This window comes from Rhinolophus ferrumequinum, chromosome 3 (assembly GCF_004115265.2).
Source record: "Rhinolophus ferrumequinum isolate MPI-CBG mRhiFer1 chromosome 3, mRhiFer1_v1.p, whole genome shotgun sequence".
NCBI lineage: Eukaryota > Metazoa > Chordata > Mammalia > Chiroptera > Rhinolophidae > Rhinolophus > Rhinolophus ferrumequinum.
The window spans coordinates 67,464,910-67,481,599 of record NC_046286.1 but is presented as its reverse complement, the minus strand read 5'-3'; the positions used below and the strand labels follow the sequence as shown (position 1 = coordinate 67,481,599).

Sequence of the window (16,690 nt, the reverse complement as noted above, 5' to 3'; positions counted from 1 at the left end):
GAAATTGGGGGTAAAGTTTCTTTAAGTTTTTTAGAGTTCGACCACTACCAAAAAGGTCTCAGTTTCCAAAACCGAAGATAATAGCTAATTAAATGTTCTGCTAGACTCTATGATAATATTTACCCCACCGATGCTCTCACAAGTTATCTGTATACAGGTAAACAAGCATCTTTGTATTTTATAATAAAATTAACCTATAACTTTATTTGGTCACATTAATAACAGGGTGAAAAAAATGAATGCAATTTTGACATTTAAGTCATTGAAAAAAAGTTTTTTATATGTATCATAACTAAATTGAATAACCTTTAAACAATCCTTGCATATATATATATATGTTCAGTTGTATGTTCATATATATATATGTTCATAATATATATATATGAACAGTTATAACTATATACACTCCCAACATCTGAGCACCAAAATATGTTATAAATTACTAACAGATCTCAAGGAAGAAATATGAGGTCTGACAATTAAATACAAACTCATCCTAGAAAAAGTGCTACATACCTACATGAGATAGAAATTTCTACATGAGATAGAAATAAGTTATATTATAACATTAGGAGCTTAACTAAACCAGGAGGTAATTTTAGGAACATTATGGAACAATGAAATTTGGATATTTATAAACCATATAACAATGTCAGGGGTTTATGGACTATAGATTGCAACACAAGAAGGATAAACAGATAACTGTCAGCATTTCAGTAAGAGCTACAGCCAATTTATATTTCCCTCCCTGCGTGGCACTTCTTTAACCTCTGTGAGAGAACTTAGTGTGCCCACTGACATTCTTTATTTCCCATCACATACGATAGTTCTGTGTGTGTGGGTGTGTTTGTCTGTATAGATATATACATATAGTGTATCTCATACATACCATATTGTATATACATAACATTATATACCTAGAATATATGTCTAGTCTATACATGTATATAATATACTATATGTAATACATTGTACATTATATATGCTATGTATGCATGTAATATACGTATATACATAGTATATCATGTAGTTTGTGTAAAATACCCTAAATCTTCAGAGATTGGTATCAGAGAGGAGGCCCCACTTCTTCCATGCAGTCAGGCTTTTCTTTTTTTTCTTTTTTTTCTTCTTTTTCTTTATCATCTCTTTTTCTCCCTCCTCACTTTTTTGTACAGGGTTGAATCAAGTACAGTGACCCTGAGTACGAATATTGCAAGATGAGGACCTTGAAACCACAATATACATTTGGATTAAAACAATTGTCTGCACAAGGTCCCACTGTGTGGGAATTTAATAATTTATTCACTCAACATACAGTTATCAAATGTTATTTTGATCTAGGCTTTTTTCAAGCAAAAGAGTATACTGTTTATTTCAAGAATTTGCCAAGAATTTGAAGTTACAGAACATTTATATTTTTAAAATCAGCAGTTCATGAGTATAAAAAAAAGGTTATAATGCATTTTACTAATTTGTAATAAATAATTTTTTAAGAGTAAGAGTAAAGTACTACCCCTTTTATTAATAAAAATTAAACTGTGATAAGATTAGATATGGAGGTTTGGGGTTATACTTTCTGATCTAACTAACTCTTATCTAGAGATCTCTAAGAATATCTCATATGTAGGTCACAATATAATGAAGATTTTCTACCTGGAGATGAGTCAGTATAGCTGAATGATTAAGAAGATGGACTCTTGATCCATTCTGCCTGTTCATATCTGTTCCTGTTGCTTATTAGCCATATTCCCTTTTTCCCATTTCCTAAATGCTCTGTCTGAATTTCCTCATCTGTAAAATAAGGATATTAGTTTCTACACAGCTATCAGGGTTAAACGAGGTAATATATATAAAGTACTCTTAAGAGCAATTGGCAGTAAATGTGCTATACAACTTATTAGGTGCCGTTTGCTTGTTTCTGTTTTTATCATACTCTGATTGTTCTTGGCATAAAGTTCCATGTATTATAGAAATAGAATAAAAGAACTGTTCCCAAAATTAATGCACCCATCTATATTTAATGATAATAAACAATTTTACAACACACATGAATCTACATAACTTGTCAAAAAAATCCATAGAAATAATTATTTTATTTGTTTGGAAATAAAAATCTGATGCTCTCAGGGCTATACTACTTGGCAAATATAGTATTTGGCAATTATATAGTACTATAGTATTTGGCAATTATATAGTACTTAGCAATTATATAGTACTGTGTTTTTACTTGATTTTTTAACGTATATCTTTCTCTGTTTAGAGTCTGAAACTCTGTTTTGTATATCTATGTATTGAGACAGGTTACTTAGTATGAAACCAGGCAGTTAGAGACTCCTTGGTAGACTGAGCAGAAACAGAACAAAAACAGAACACAGGACAACCATACCAGGACAACCCTACCAGGACAAAAACATCACCAATCCTACTCTGGGACAAATGGGTTTTTTTCAAAGGCCTCCCCCAAGCTAAGCAGTAGAGTGAGTCTGGGAAACATTGTATACATAGACACCCACATCCCAACATCCCCCTGCCAGGTAGAAATAAAGGTATAAAAACACAAGCTTTTGCCTTAGCCAATAAACACAAGCTTTTGCCTTAGCCAGTGGGCATCCCAGCTTTGGGTACCCCCTCCCACTCGGGAGCTGTAACTCTTGACACACTATAATAAACTATCTTCCTGTGGACCTCTTTGCCTCTCCCTGGTCCGTGTATCCATTCTTCAGCTCCACGAGACTATGAACCCCAGCATTCACTAAGCAACATCCTACATCATTTGGGAACTCATCCGGGATCTGGGAAGGGTAAATATTATCTGTGCTTGTCTACTTGCCCCCTTATGGCCTTTCATTATTTTCATCTCTTTCTCCTATCACACAAATATTGGGCCTCCGTCAGCCAGTTAAAAGTAAATAGCACGGCTGCCAACCTTAAAACTCGGAGGGCAGGCTTTGCAGAAGGGCTCGTCAATCCCCTCCAGTACTGAGCCTGAAGAACATTGGCCATAGTCCAACTGCCTTTCCTCTTGCCTTCTCTCTTGTGAAGAGGGGGGCCCAAATATGGTGTGAGGTAGGGTGAATGTCTCCTGGCAGCAATTGAGGGGCCCTGCTCGTAGCTACTCTGTGGTGGATCCCAAAGGCTCCCTGGGTCTTCCCCTTGTGTGAATGCCTGGACGGGTGCCGTCCAGAGGCTCTCCCTTCCCCTCTGTGCTGCTTTCTCTTACACCTCAGCTGTTTTCTTTTTTCTTTCTGTGAGGAAGCTGAATAATGGCGCGTACCCAGTATTATAGGCCTTTGCAGAAAGCTGAGAGACCCTGGTAGTGGCTACTATGCAGTGGGTCCCAAAGGTCTCTCTGGTACCTTCCCAGCCCGACCGCCTGTAAGAGTGCCAGTGGCATGACTCCTCCATCTATACTGCTCTTTTCATCCTGTCACCATCTCTGCGCAGCTCTTGAAATGCTGGTCTCTTCTCTGTGAAACCTCAATACCTTCCACCAGCCTCAAGACACCTTAAGGTAAATGCATGGATCTTTGGACTCTATAGGACATCTCTGTGTCTCAGGATAAGATTTTCTTGCATTTAGCTCACCCTCTTATATTCTCTTACTGGGATCTCCTTCAAGTTTAAAGCACAGGTGGAAGTGTCCTGATACATACCCCAAATCTCTTTGTTGTTTTTGAGACCTTCCTGACGAGACAAATAAACAGTTAACAGGAGCAGGCTTGTGAGCTGGTAGATAGGGACAGGCAAAGAGGAAACAGGAGTGAGCTTATGGGATAACAGGAACGAGCTAAACATTAACCGCTTGGCTCTGACACAGCACCTACAAGCTGACAAACACCTTACATTCATCATAGGTGGAAACAAAATTGTTCCCAATCTCAACGACAACCCCCTACACCTTTTTGTTTTGACCGAATGCCTTCCTTACAAGCTGTAATCACGTGCTCCCCATTTACTATCTTTATGAAGAAGACTGTTACTGTTATATTAATCATGCCATCCATTTTTGTGATGCCCAGAGTCGAGGCATATACACCTCTACCTTATTATCAGCCAAAGCCTTTATCACCCTGTTGTCCAGCGCCAGACATTCAGGTGGGGACACACACACACACACACACACACACCACACACACACATGGATTTGGGTAGGCGCCCACGGGGGCATGAGCCGGGCCGCCCAGTTAAGTGTGAATAAATCCTGGCACTCCGTGTCTCCCCACCTGCCTCGGAACCCTTCGCGCAGTGTCCGTGGCCCAAGTTTTCTAGGGGACACCCTAGACCAATTGTGGGAGGTGAATTGAAAAGGGACGCCTTTGTGTTCATCCTCCCTTCCAGGTGGGCAATTAGCCCTCACACGCCTTCACTCCCCCTGAATTGCATGTTGAAACATTGGGACAAACTCGATCCTCAGACTTTGAAGAAGCGGCGCCTGGTTTTCTTTTGCTCCGAGGTTTGGCCTTTATACAAATTGAAAAATGGGAAAACCTGGCCTTCTGAAGGAAGTCCTAATTAATATTATCATACAATTAGATCTATTTTACAGGCGGGAAAACAAATGGACAAAAGTTCCTTATGTACAGGCTTCTTTCCTCTAAGAGATAAACCAGATCTTTGCTAAAGTGTCAGATATTCCGAGGACTTGTGGCTGGAGTCTCTTGTCCCCCTCCTGCAAAGGAATCCCTATGGGACCCTCCTCCTTAAAGGAGGCTCCCCCATCAGATCCTCAGCCAGAGGAAACATCCCAAAGCTCTATACCCTACTCATCCTCCTGAGCCGGCTCCTACCCCAGCTCCGTCTTACTGCCCTCAATATCTGGGACCTCCTGTACGAAGATACTCCCAACTAAGAACAAAACTCCTTCCCTTACAGGAGATGCCAGGAGAATTTGGGCCTGTCAGGGTTCAAGTACCTTTCTCCCTATAGGACCTCAGACAAATAAAGGGGGACCTAGGGAGGTTTTCAGATGACCCTGACAAATATATAGAAGCCTTCCAGAACCTAACCCAGGTCTTTGACCTTTCTTGGAAGCATGTTATGTTACTTTTAAATCAGAGTCTCACTAACTCTGAAAAGCAGGCAGTTTTACAAGCAGCTGATACATTTGGAGATGATCAGTTCCTAACATATCATGATGAGCAAACAGCACGAGACCCCACTCTGGAGCCTTTCTTACAGGAAAGCGAGCAGTACCTGCTACAGATCCACAGTGGCATCCTGATACAGCCATGGGAAATTGGCAGAGAGAGCACTTTAGGCATGCATTTTAGAAGTTGTGACGAGCACGAGGACTAAGTCCATTGATTATTCAAAACTATCTACCATTAGCCAGATCTGGAGAAAGTCCCTCAGCCTTTTTAGAAAGACTCAGGGAAGCCCTAATCACGTACACTCCTATTGGGCCAGACTCCCTTGAAGCAGAAATGCTTTTGAAGGATAAATGTATAGCTCAGGCTGCCCCAGATATCCGCAGGAAATTACAGAATTTGGCTATTGGTCCCGAAGTCACCTTGGATCAGTTACTCAAGGTAGCCGACACTGTCTTTCACAATCGGGACCAGGAGGAAGCCCAGGATAAGGAGAGGAAAATAAGAAAAAAAGGCCGAGGTATTAGTGGCTACCTCACAGACCACAGCTCGGCAGGGTACCCGAAGAAAGTCTGAATGCCACCATTGTGGACAGTCTGGCCACTGGCAAAGGGAATGTCCACGGCAACCGGAGCTGACTCAGAGACCTCTGCGGTCCTGTCCCATTTGCCACGGGGATCACTAGAAGTCAGACTGTCCCTGAAGGCCTCCACCCCCTGGGACCAGCCTCGCTCAGCTGGACCCCCACTCAGGACTGATGGGGCCCGGGACTTCTACCAATGGCTCCCACGTCCTATTTTGCTATCGGGACTCTCGAGCCCCGGGTAACCCTAGAAGTAGAAGGAAAATCCATTGATTTCCTTCTAGACACAGGAGCTACTTTCTCAATCCTCTTCTCCAACCCAGGGGCCCTCTCCAATCGACATGTTACTATCTGAGGATTAACTGGCATGCCAATTACTAAATATTCCTCTCAGCCCTCAGGCTGCATATGGGGTGACCTAATGTTCTCTCATTCTTTCTGACTCATGTCAGAAAGCCTTACCCCACTACTAGGAAGAGACATTATGACTGAGGTAGGAACTATTGTTCTTAGCCCTGGAAGTCCTCCTAGCTGCCTCCCGGTAATAGAACCAACATCAATCCTGATGTTTGGGCCACACAGGGGGTAAGTTGGTCGTACCTTAACAGCCACCCTGGTACACATCCATCTTAAGGACCCCACTCTATTTCCTCGCCAGAGGCAATAACCTCTAAAACCTGAGGCACCGGAAGGAGTAATACCAATCATTAACAATCTCAAACAACAGGGCCTTCTTAGAGAATGCAGTAGTCCTACCCATACCCCCATCTTAGGAATTCCAAACTCCAATGGAGAATGGAGATTAGTTCCAGACCTCTGAGCCATCAACGTGGCAGTTTCTCCTATATACCCGATAGTTCCAAATCCTTACATGTTCTTAGCCCAAATATCTGAGACTGCCAGATGGCTCACAGTTTTAGACTTAAAAATGCCTTCTTCTACATATCTGTACACCCTGACTCACAATATCTCTTTGCCTTTGTGAAGACCCACACTTCACAGCTCACCTGGACGGTCCTTCCCCAGGGATTCAGAGATAGTCCTCACTTCCTTAGACAGGCCGTCTCTAAGGACCTTCACCTTCTCTAAGGACCTTCACCTTCTTCACCTTCTCTGTCTCCATTGTCCCTCTGTTCAATTACATCTTCCTCTTCCACCCTCTCTTCATCTTCTCCCTCACGAAATTCCACTTCAGCTGCAATACAATTCATTTCCAGACCAAAGATCTTGCCCCAGAAACAGCATCCTTGAATTTAGTGGGTGTCAGTAAGCTGCTTGAGGGCAAGACATATGCTATAGGTCTCATCTGTGTGCAAACCAACTCCAGCTTGGTCAAAATAAAAAGCTGACTCCATTTCATTTGGAAGAGAGTTTTCTGCCTGGGGATGCAAAAGCTGCAGTTAATATTTTATCTATAACGAGATCTGCTTTCTTCATTTTCCATCTTGCTATTAGCTCTCCTTTCTCTCTACGTCACTTCTTTGACGTTTCTTTCAAGATTTTACATGTGTGAGGGCCTTCTCCTGAGCAGCCTGCAGGCGGCTGCCATCTCTCCTGTGTTGAGCCCACCCCCTCCACAGACATATTTGAATCTTATTGGACTGGTACCCTCCACAGCTCCACTTTCCTGACTCCCTGCCCCCCACCCTAACTTCCCCAATGCTAGAGCCACTTTCTCCACAAGCCGCCCACACCGTCCGAATTGCACTCTTGGAAAACTATCAGAGTCTGGCACTCCTGGAGGGCAGCGACTGCTTCAGGGTGCTCTGATACTTTTGCTGAATAGCTCCAGGCTCAGCACCGGCAACAAACCCCAGAATTTACATTAATCTAGTGACCACAACTCTGGTGAGTCCCTGAAACCCTGCCTCACCTACCTTGCATACCACAGGAGGCTCTATCAGCAGCTGAACCTTAAGGGAGCCAGCAGGTGGCAGCAGGCCGCAGGGTGTCCTGGCTTTTTGAAGAGCTACCCTAGGCCAAGGACTGGTAAAGAGTCCTTGGTTTGTAGCCCTAAAATGAATATATTATATATTAGCTATATTTTTAATAAAAATCTTTAAAAAAAGGAAACAAAAGACATAATATGAGGACGTTGTCTTGAAAATGACATTAAACTAATGAAATGACATTAGAAGTATTTCTCCTTTTTCTAGTAAAATTAAAGGGTAAATTATGCAACTTCTTTTAAAGCCTTATTTTTTTTATTATCTGACATTAATTAATTCATTCAACAAGTATTTATTAAGAATAAAAAACAGTTATTGGTCCAGATCGGTACCAGGCCCTTTGGAATATAAAAAATGAAGAAACCGTTTCTCTGCTATCAATACTTCAATCCCACAAACACATAACAAAAGCTAAGCCCTAATACGAAATACGAAAACACAATGTGAAACAAACTCTAAACATGCAAATGAGTTGTGTGAAACGATGTTAGAAATACTATTTAGCAAGCTATAAAAGCCTGTTGATATGAATTTCAAGTCACACTCACTCACCTCAAATAAAACCCTAAGATCGAACTATTCAGATTTACAGCAGGGACTTATTTTTTCATCTTCCAGTTCTTGGTCAGCTCCTTCCAAATTTCCCTAGAGAAAAAGAGCCTTTTGCTTCTCAGCTATTTCATATGTTGGAAGCATCTCATTCTCATTTTGGAGTGCACCTAATTTTTTACTAAATTGTGCCATCTTCACATCTTGGCTAATACTCTCAATGATGTCCACAGCATTTTCGGGAGGCTATTCTAAGATCTTGCTCAGCATATTAGAAAGATGATCATACCTATTTGAAAAGAGAAAATTCCAGATAATGTTTGTGTCAAACACATTTGAAGAAGCATTTCATGCAGACTCAGTTAGCTGGTTTTTCGGAAACTTCAGCAACTTAAAGCCTTCAGAAATTTTATGTGAATAAACATTTATGGTAACTTCTCCCACGCCAGAAAAACCTAGTCTAGAATTTTCTTTAGAAACAACTCCAATATGATGTGAATATTTAATTTATTTAAAAATATTACAGTAAGGTACATATTTTGCATCATGAACATCTTCACTTTTCATTTGAGCTTGAAATTTCTTAGTTATCCGTTAAAAGTGATTAACATTCTTTTTTTTTTTACCTTAACTTTTTTCCATCCCTTTCTTTCTACCCTCACCAAATCCAGTTTGATTTCTAAACTCTGTTGACTTGTCTTAAGATATATTCCCTTCTTTTTTACTTCCTAGGCCCATTGTCTACTTCAATGTTCTTTAGACTTATAAGAAATGGATTTCATACTGCAACCCCCACCACACACTGAAAAAGTGTCATAAAATATTATTCACCTTTATTAAAATGTGATGCATACTAATATTTTTGTTCTGTTAAAAACACTGCCCTAGGCTTTTATTTCACAACTGAGTAAGTGAAACTGCCTCTAACCTCTCATGAATACATTTCTTTTAATACATTACAGTTTATCCAAAATTGCTAGGGTGTGCGTTTTCAAATACCAGATTTGCAGTGTGAATTTACTATTTAAGAGCTGAAAATGTCCATCATAGTGCTCTTATGTTGAATAGAAACGCCTCTGTCCAATATGGAAACATGCATAAACTTCCTCTGTGACAGACAAGCATTGTATCTCTCCAATTTCATTTCTAATAATCAGTTCAATTACAACTTCTACCCCAGAGAGGTAAATCTAGTAAAATCACTTTCAGATAGTTGCTAAGTCCTACTTGATAGCCTTTGCTTGCTATGTCCCTTATATATCATTTCTCTCAAGAAATAGTTTTAAATGACTTCATTGTCAAGTCATTCCTGAAAACCATTCTTTCTCCGTTTAGAGCGGGTCTTCCTGAGATTACTGTTATGCTGCTATGTATTTGTGTACATTATATATTTCCGATTCAGCAACTGCATTAGGTTCATACATGGCCAAAGTGAGGGTTTTGTGTTTCTTTGCTGTTATTTTAATATGTCTTGTCCCTTATTTAGTGAAACAAAATAGATGCTCAGTAATTGCCTGCTTTCTGTTAATCAACCCTAGGTATTATTTTGTTGTGTGTTTTTCTTTAATATCTGTATTTAACTAACGGATCTTAGTAATGTCAAAGGAAAATATTTAGATCATACAGGCAACCAATTTGAAGGGCAGTTTTAAAATATTCTATGTGAAGAATATATCATTCTATCCCAGAGTATTTCTATTCCTGCAAATGAACAATGTTATGATTAGAAGTTTGTTTAAAAATTCCTCAAGTTTTCTTAATATTTGTTCAGTACTGAAACGGATGGAGGAGCCTCCAGAATAAAAACATTGCTGCTTACGAGGCGGTAGCTGGAGTTGTAACTGGAGTCTTTGATTTGCTCCAATAGGGGACATGTATGTCATCAAAGCAAGGACTCTAAGTCCACATGGTCATTTTATTTTTCAGGTTTCAATATAATGTCTATATGTGCTTTATTCATAGTTCTTCAGGCAAGAAGTCCACATTAGAAAATGGTTTTTTCTCAAATTGTGAAATATTTTATTAGACATTAATTAATAATTATACCTTTTTCAGTTTTAGAGGATTAATAATTTGTTGTGCTAAAAGGAGGAAGCAATCTGTTTTGTAGGCTTTTTATTCAGCAATGTGGAAACCAATATCCAATCCTGTATTTTAATCAAAGATTGTTTTAATTACAACAAAAAAGTTATTTTTATGGCTGTCAAATATCTGCAAATAACAGAGGGAGTGATTTTTTGGAAGTAGTTTTTAACTACAGGCTATAAAGTGCTTCGAAGATAATAAGGAATATTATAGAAGATATTCATGTATTACCTCAGAGATTTAACATTTGGAAATTAAATAAACTTACATATTTAAGTAATGTCAGTATTAGACAATTCAATAAAAGCAATATTCTCATTTTTGTATTCGATTTTAAATAGTTTGTCAACTCCCAAATATTTATAATGAGCTCTTTTGGACTTTTAACAAAGTGTGTAAACTCATGCTTGTTAAACTCAGGAGAAGAAATTTATATCGGAAATCCAAACAAAACCCCTACCCTTCAGGTAGCAGGTCACATTCTTGAAGCTTAAGTACATTGTAGTTTAAAACAGTAATATATAAATAATATTTTAAATTGTCAATCTCAGTTTTGTGAAAGATTCTACTATTAAATGCTATATTTTATTTTTCCGACACTAAAATTATACTGACTAATTCTCCTGGTTTGCCCAGCACTGAAAGGTTTCTTGAGATGCAGGACTTTCAGTGCTGAAATCAGGACAGTTTAAGGATAACTGAGATAGTTGGTCACCCTAGCACTGGCCTGGGTGGGGACTCATACCCAAGCCCTAGACACTAGAACTCCCTGTCCCTGGTAGACAGTTGCGTTTTTCAAGCATCTTGAAGAGATGCTTGGATTTTCCTATTTTTATGGTCTCTTTCAAACCCAAGATTGCATACCTCCCAGGTTTTATTTCTGTGTGCAGCGGGCCTTTAAAGAAGCTAAATGAATGCTCACCAGTGACCTATTTTGTGATACGGTTACTAAGTCACTAATTCTCACTAATACAGACTTCTCAAATATATTTCCCTTCACCCACAGAAACACACTCTCACACACACACAGGTACTCACACCCCCTTCTTTTGCCACACTTTTCTCTTTCTCTCTCTCTTTCTTCCCCCCCCCCCCCCCCCCCCCAGGACTTACAGATTTAAGCCCGACTTGCTGCTGCTCTGCAGTAGGTAAGCCTTAGCACTCTGAAGGGCAGTCTCAGTCAGGCTGGGGGCCGCTTCCCAGGCCCCAGGCTCAGCCTCGCCGGGATCATCCTGACTGTTTGAGTCTGTCTCCTGTAAAAGGTCAAATCTCAGCTTTTTTTGTTCAGCGTGGTTACAGCTCACATCCTTCGGTCCATACAGGCGGCCGTTGGTTTGCTGAGGTTGCTGAAAGCCGTTTCGCTTCGATTGGCATGTTTGATAAGGACTTGATTCTCCTTTATCAGGTGGTTGTTCCAAATGGTCAGAGTGAGGTGTCTCAGCTTCAGGAAACACACTAGCGGTCCTGTCTGACTGCCATGGTGCCTCAAGGACCTGTCTGGCCAGAGCCGGGGGAGGAGGAGTAGAAGAGGGTTCCTGAGGAAGAGGAGGTCGAGGTGATGCACCTGGTCCTGTGCCTTCATCCGGAGGTGTGCTGCCTCTGGATGGACGGCTCCAAGGAGGGCTACTTCTGGACTGGGGTCCAGATTCCAGCGCTGACTCGGACTCCGAGGTCTTAGGTGAAGTAGGCTCAGGATCTTGGGAAGAAGCTACTGTCATTTCTTCCCATGGCCGCCCTTCTTCCCCCGTTTGTTGGTTTCCTTTATCTTGCTTCAGGGAGGTCGAGTTTTCCATTAAGGTGTCAAGAGAGAAAAAAGTTCTGGATGAAAGGGGCGTGCAGATGTGGAAGGAAGCGCAGCCGGACAGTCCCTTTGCTGAGGTCTGCTAAGGGAATCCCTGGGTCCTAACTTCTCTGCAAGTTGCAGCATCCTGTCTCCATAGCAACCCCAGCAGTATTCCTGTAAAAGAAACAATGGAGCACAGGAGGTTCCAGGATTCTAGGGGGGAGTCCAAGAAACATGAAAATCCTAGCCTCTCCTCCTCTTTCTAGCTTAGCCAATCCGAACTGCAGTCGACCAGTGGTGGTTAGAAACCAGAGAAAGGATCAGGCACTGGAGCACAAGGGGGAGCCAAGGTTAGGCGCTGGAGGTTTTTCAAGGTTTGATAGTTTAATTCTAGTTGAGCGGTGAAGGGCGAGTGGTGCCTTAGTGGAGGGACAATGCATTTGTAGGTGTAGGTGTGTGTGTGTGTGTGTGTGTGTGTGTGTGTGTGAGAGAGAGAGGGGGAGGGCCCTTGGGAATCTTGAGGTGACAATGAGACTCCAGTGTGCAGACCAGGAAAGCCTAAGATTCACACCTAGAAGACAAAGGTGTATCATCTGCGCCAACCACCTCTGGAAATTTTGGAGAATAAACAAGGAAGCCCTGATTTCTGCTCTTCTCCTCAAGGAATCTGCCAGAAGAGCAGACAGAATATTACCTTCATGGAGAAGGCAATGCAGGTTATCCTATATAAATAAGACAGTCCATGGGTTACCTGTTTTCTAATAATTGAAATTCAAATTAACTCACCACTATATTTGCATAGTATAATCAATCTTTATTTGTAATATAAATGTGAATTCATTTTGCAATATTTAAGATCACGACTATGACGATTGATTCATGTTATGCAATCTCCAACCTGAAGAAGGTCTAGATGATGGCACCACATCTGGCCTTGAATATAAACTAAGTAATTAGCTATGGATGTTAATTGGTTCTTTATCTCTGTTGGTTTATTTTAAAATAAACCCACTAATACTTGTTATTTGACACTTCACAGTTGACATGACTTCCAATCAGCAGCATGCTGGTCATAAACTCTAACTTGATGAAGAACATACTTACCTCCCCCCACACCCAACTGGGTGGGAGAAGCACAGAACCCTTCAATAATTTGATAAGAGCTGTGGAACTTTACTCTTCCCAAAATACACATGGGTGCACACATGCAAACTGTTGCAGGTATTTCTGCTGATTTGGGTACCTCTTGAAGTCAATTTCCCCAGGTTAGAACACTTGGAATAGACTAAAATATGAAATGAAAGATAAACTAGAATTATCCATTTTTTAAGAAACGGTGCAAGAGTTGAAGGGATTGTATTTTTCCCCCTACATGGTTCTTTTCTCTCCTCCCTAGCAGCTGGCATGATAGGATGGAGGCTTCTTTCTTGGGCTGACAAGCTAGAGCAGGGTGGTAGGACCAGGAGAAAGGAAACATGAAGGAACAGACATAGCGCTTGCTTATGTCTCCACTTTAGGAGATAAGAGCAACTGAAAGGAACAACCTAAGAAAACGTCTATTATTTCTGTTTCATTTTCAGCCCAAAGCACCATCTAGGCTTAGATTCCTGTAATCCTAAAGTTGCTTTTCACTGATTGTAGAATAAGGACCAAGTTCTCAGCCTACTTACCTTCCCAACTTCATCTTAAACCACTCACCCCTCTCTTTCTGCAATCTAGTCACCCTGACTTTTCTTTCCTTTTCTCAAATGCTCCATGTTCCTTTCTACTTCAAAGCACTGTCACCTTCCCTCTGCCTGAAATGTATTCCCCTGTGTTTTCTGTTAGTTCTTTCCTAAGGAAACCCTTCCCTGATTTCACAGACAATCTCAGTTTCCCTTATTATAATACTCAGTACTTTTCATTCTTAGCATTGATCACAATTTGTCATTTTAGTGAGCTGTTAGTTTTACATCCTGGAGCCTTACTAGGTCTTGTCTGTAAAATCAGAGAAAAAGCCCATCCTACAGTTGGTAGGAGGAGGGAGAAAAGTAAGCATTTTGAAAAACTCCCAGAGAGCTCTCTTGTGCTTAACAAGGCCTGCCCACAAGGGAAACTATTTTAGCAGAACTTAAGCAATTTGTACTAAGGTTGGTTTAGGATTTTACTAAAGCCTAACTAATCTGAGGGTAGATACTCAAATCTAGCCCCCTCTGGCCTTCCTGTATTGCTAAGGTTGGAGAGGGGAAGGAAGCTGAAAAGCACTTGTGAATGTCTCAGTGAAGGGATATAAAACATAACAGAAGACTGAGATCTAATCATAGGACTAAGGAATGCTTGCCCTCCCCCAAATAAATTACAACTGATATTAGCTAACTTCATTTACTATACTTTGACAAATCTCAAACTTATATTTAGACATTTATAAATTTCTAATTCATTAAGAGTCTGGGTACATAATATAGTACCTATTGGAAGACTATCAAACATTTCTTTTTATCTTCGTTACATTTTGTTTATTTAAGGATAACACACTTGAACGTATCTTTCTTCTCCTTTATGAATTGCCAGTATTCTTTTTCAGAAAATACCCTCTTCTCTTTATCTTTCATAAATCGAAGTCTGTATTCCTTATTTATACCACTTCAGAAAGTATTTCTTTTTATAGGATGATACCATTTACTCTAGAAAACACTACGGCTTTATCAATTGTCACCTTAATCTGGAGCCACAGCTTAACTGCAGACATATCTCACATTCAGTCCTTTCTCCAAATCCTTTCTTAATCTGTATCACGGCCAGATTTACCATGAAAGTAATGAGACTTAAGCTTCAGGGCCCCACCCTTGTACAGGCCCCTTGCACTTAATTTCAAATTTATAGTTTTGCTTTTTTAAATGAGATCCCTCCAATTTATATAAGCTTTAGTCTCCTGGATCTGCCCTATTCTTTTACAGGACTCCAGAGGAGAAGCTCATACACATAAAAAGCAACCCAGTGTGCCTATTTGAACTAGATTATAACTTTACAGATTAGCAGAAATTTTCCTGGGTGGCTAACTCCCCTTTGTTAGTTTTAAGTGAAAAGATGCAATTCACTTGTGGCTTTAGTTAATTTTAAGTGCAGTCTTTGCAGGACCCTATTTTACAGTGAGTAACTAACACTTTGGGGAACATCTGTGCGTCATGCTGTTGACATAAAATACTTTATTTGTTCCTTACTGAAACCCAAACAATAGGAATTACAGTCTCAAACTCTATCTCAGAGTACTGAGAAAATTTGTACAAGGTTATACTGCAGGAAATTTTGCATCTGGGATTTAAAACCAGTTCTGTCTGACTCTCAAACTCATGGGGCCTCACATAATAGAAGTGTAGTGCTCTTTTTATTTTTCCGACATTGATATGTGACTTTACCAAGATCATCCATAGAATATAAAGCTAGAGATAAGTATGGGGGATAAAATACTCAGAAATTTTCCAAATAAATTACTTAGAAATATGAAATTAGACGTACTGCATTTTTCCATATACTTTACGATAAAATCATCAACGAGGACTATTTAAAAGAAATGTTGAGCTAAATCGGGTGGTGGAGGCAAAATTTTGTTCTACAGAATATCTTCGCTTCCCCATACAATTAATATTGCTAGTCTTCACATTCATGTGGAAAATTTTTTCAGGGGTTTTGGTCAGGGCCAAGAAAATAAACACCGAGCACGTCCTAGCTTCCTGTTTCTAATTCAGGGTCTCAGCTCATTCTCCGCGCACAAGAATGCAGGACATGTCTAGGCCAAAAAGGGACACCAACGGAGCCATGGACAGGGGGTTCATGCCACTGTACTCTCAATGGTGGCTGGGTTGGAGATACAGGAAGCAGGATCCACACGATCCGCAATCCGCAGTCAGTTCTTCCTCCCACCAACCAACCAAACCCTTGTGTAGCCACGGCAGGTACATTAGTGTCTAATGGCTAACCGGTAACAGCTGATAGCCACCCAGCCACAGCGGAGGCCATCTGATTACAGCTGATGGCCATCTACTAACCGAGCCAGCACCTATCCACGTGAGGCCAAGAGCCTGGAAACTGCTCTCTGGGACTCTGTCCCCACACTGTTTGTCTAATCATCATCTCAATTAACATTTAGTCCGGATATTTTAAATCTGCCCATAGTTTTGCCTAGTATCTGCCAAAGTGCAGAATTCCCTAATCTTAGGCATAGATTTCCATAGCTTCTGCCAAGTCCCCGCCCTGCTCAACCCCATCTGGGACTCTTCTCCTGGCTGCGGTGGGGACTAGTCACCACAGTCCAGAAGGTCTTGGTAGGAGTAGCCCTGGCAGCCTGGATGTGCTCTGCAGCCAATGAGCAGGCGGTACAACCCGGGCAGAAACACCAGGTGACAACAATCCGAATGGCGCATCCCTGGCTGGAGCCCACTTTACTGGTGTACCCCGCCAGCAGGAGGCAGCCCATGACAATGAGAAAGGCAGGGATCAAAAACTGCAGGGTGGCACAGGCAATGGGCTCATGAGGAATCTTAGCAGGGCTTAAACTTTAGTGAGATCTCACCACACCTGGGCAGCCTTTCCATTTAAAGCTAGCTTCAGCACGTCAGGTTTCCTTCTGACGGTTAAGGTGTCCACCGCCAGTGCTGGAAAGCATTGAGAATTTCAC

At 41.0% G+C, this 16,690-nt stretch overlaps 1 pseudogene; it reads right to left on the bottom strand.

Annotated features, from left to right (window-relative positions):
- Positions 1-6,604: 6,604 nt before the first annotated feature.
- LOC117020579 (radial spoke head protein 4 homolog A-like) lies at positions 6,605-12,046 on the bottom strand (annotated as a pseudogene).
- Between the last annotated feature and the right edge of the window lie 4,644 nt (positions 12,047-16,690).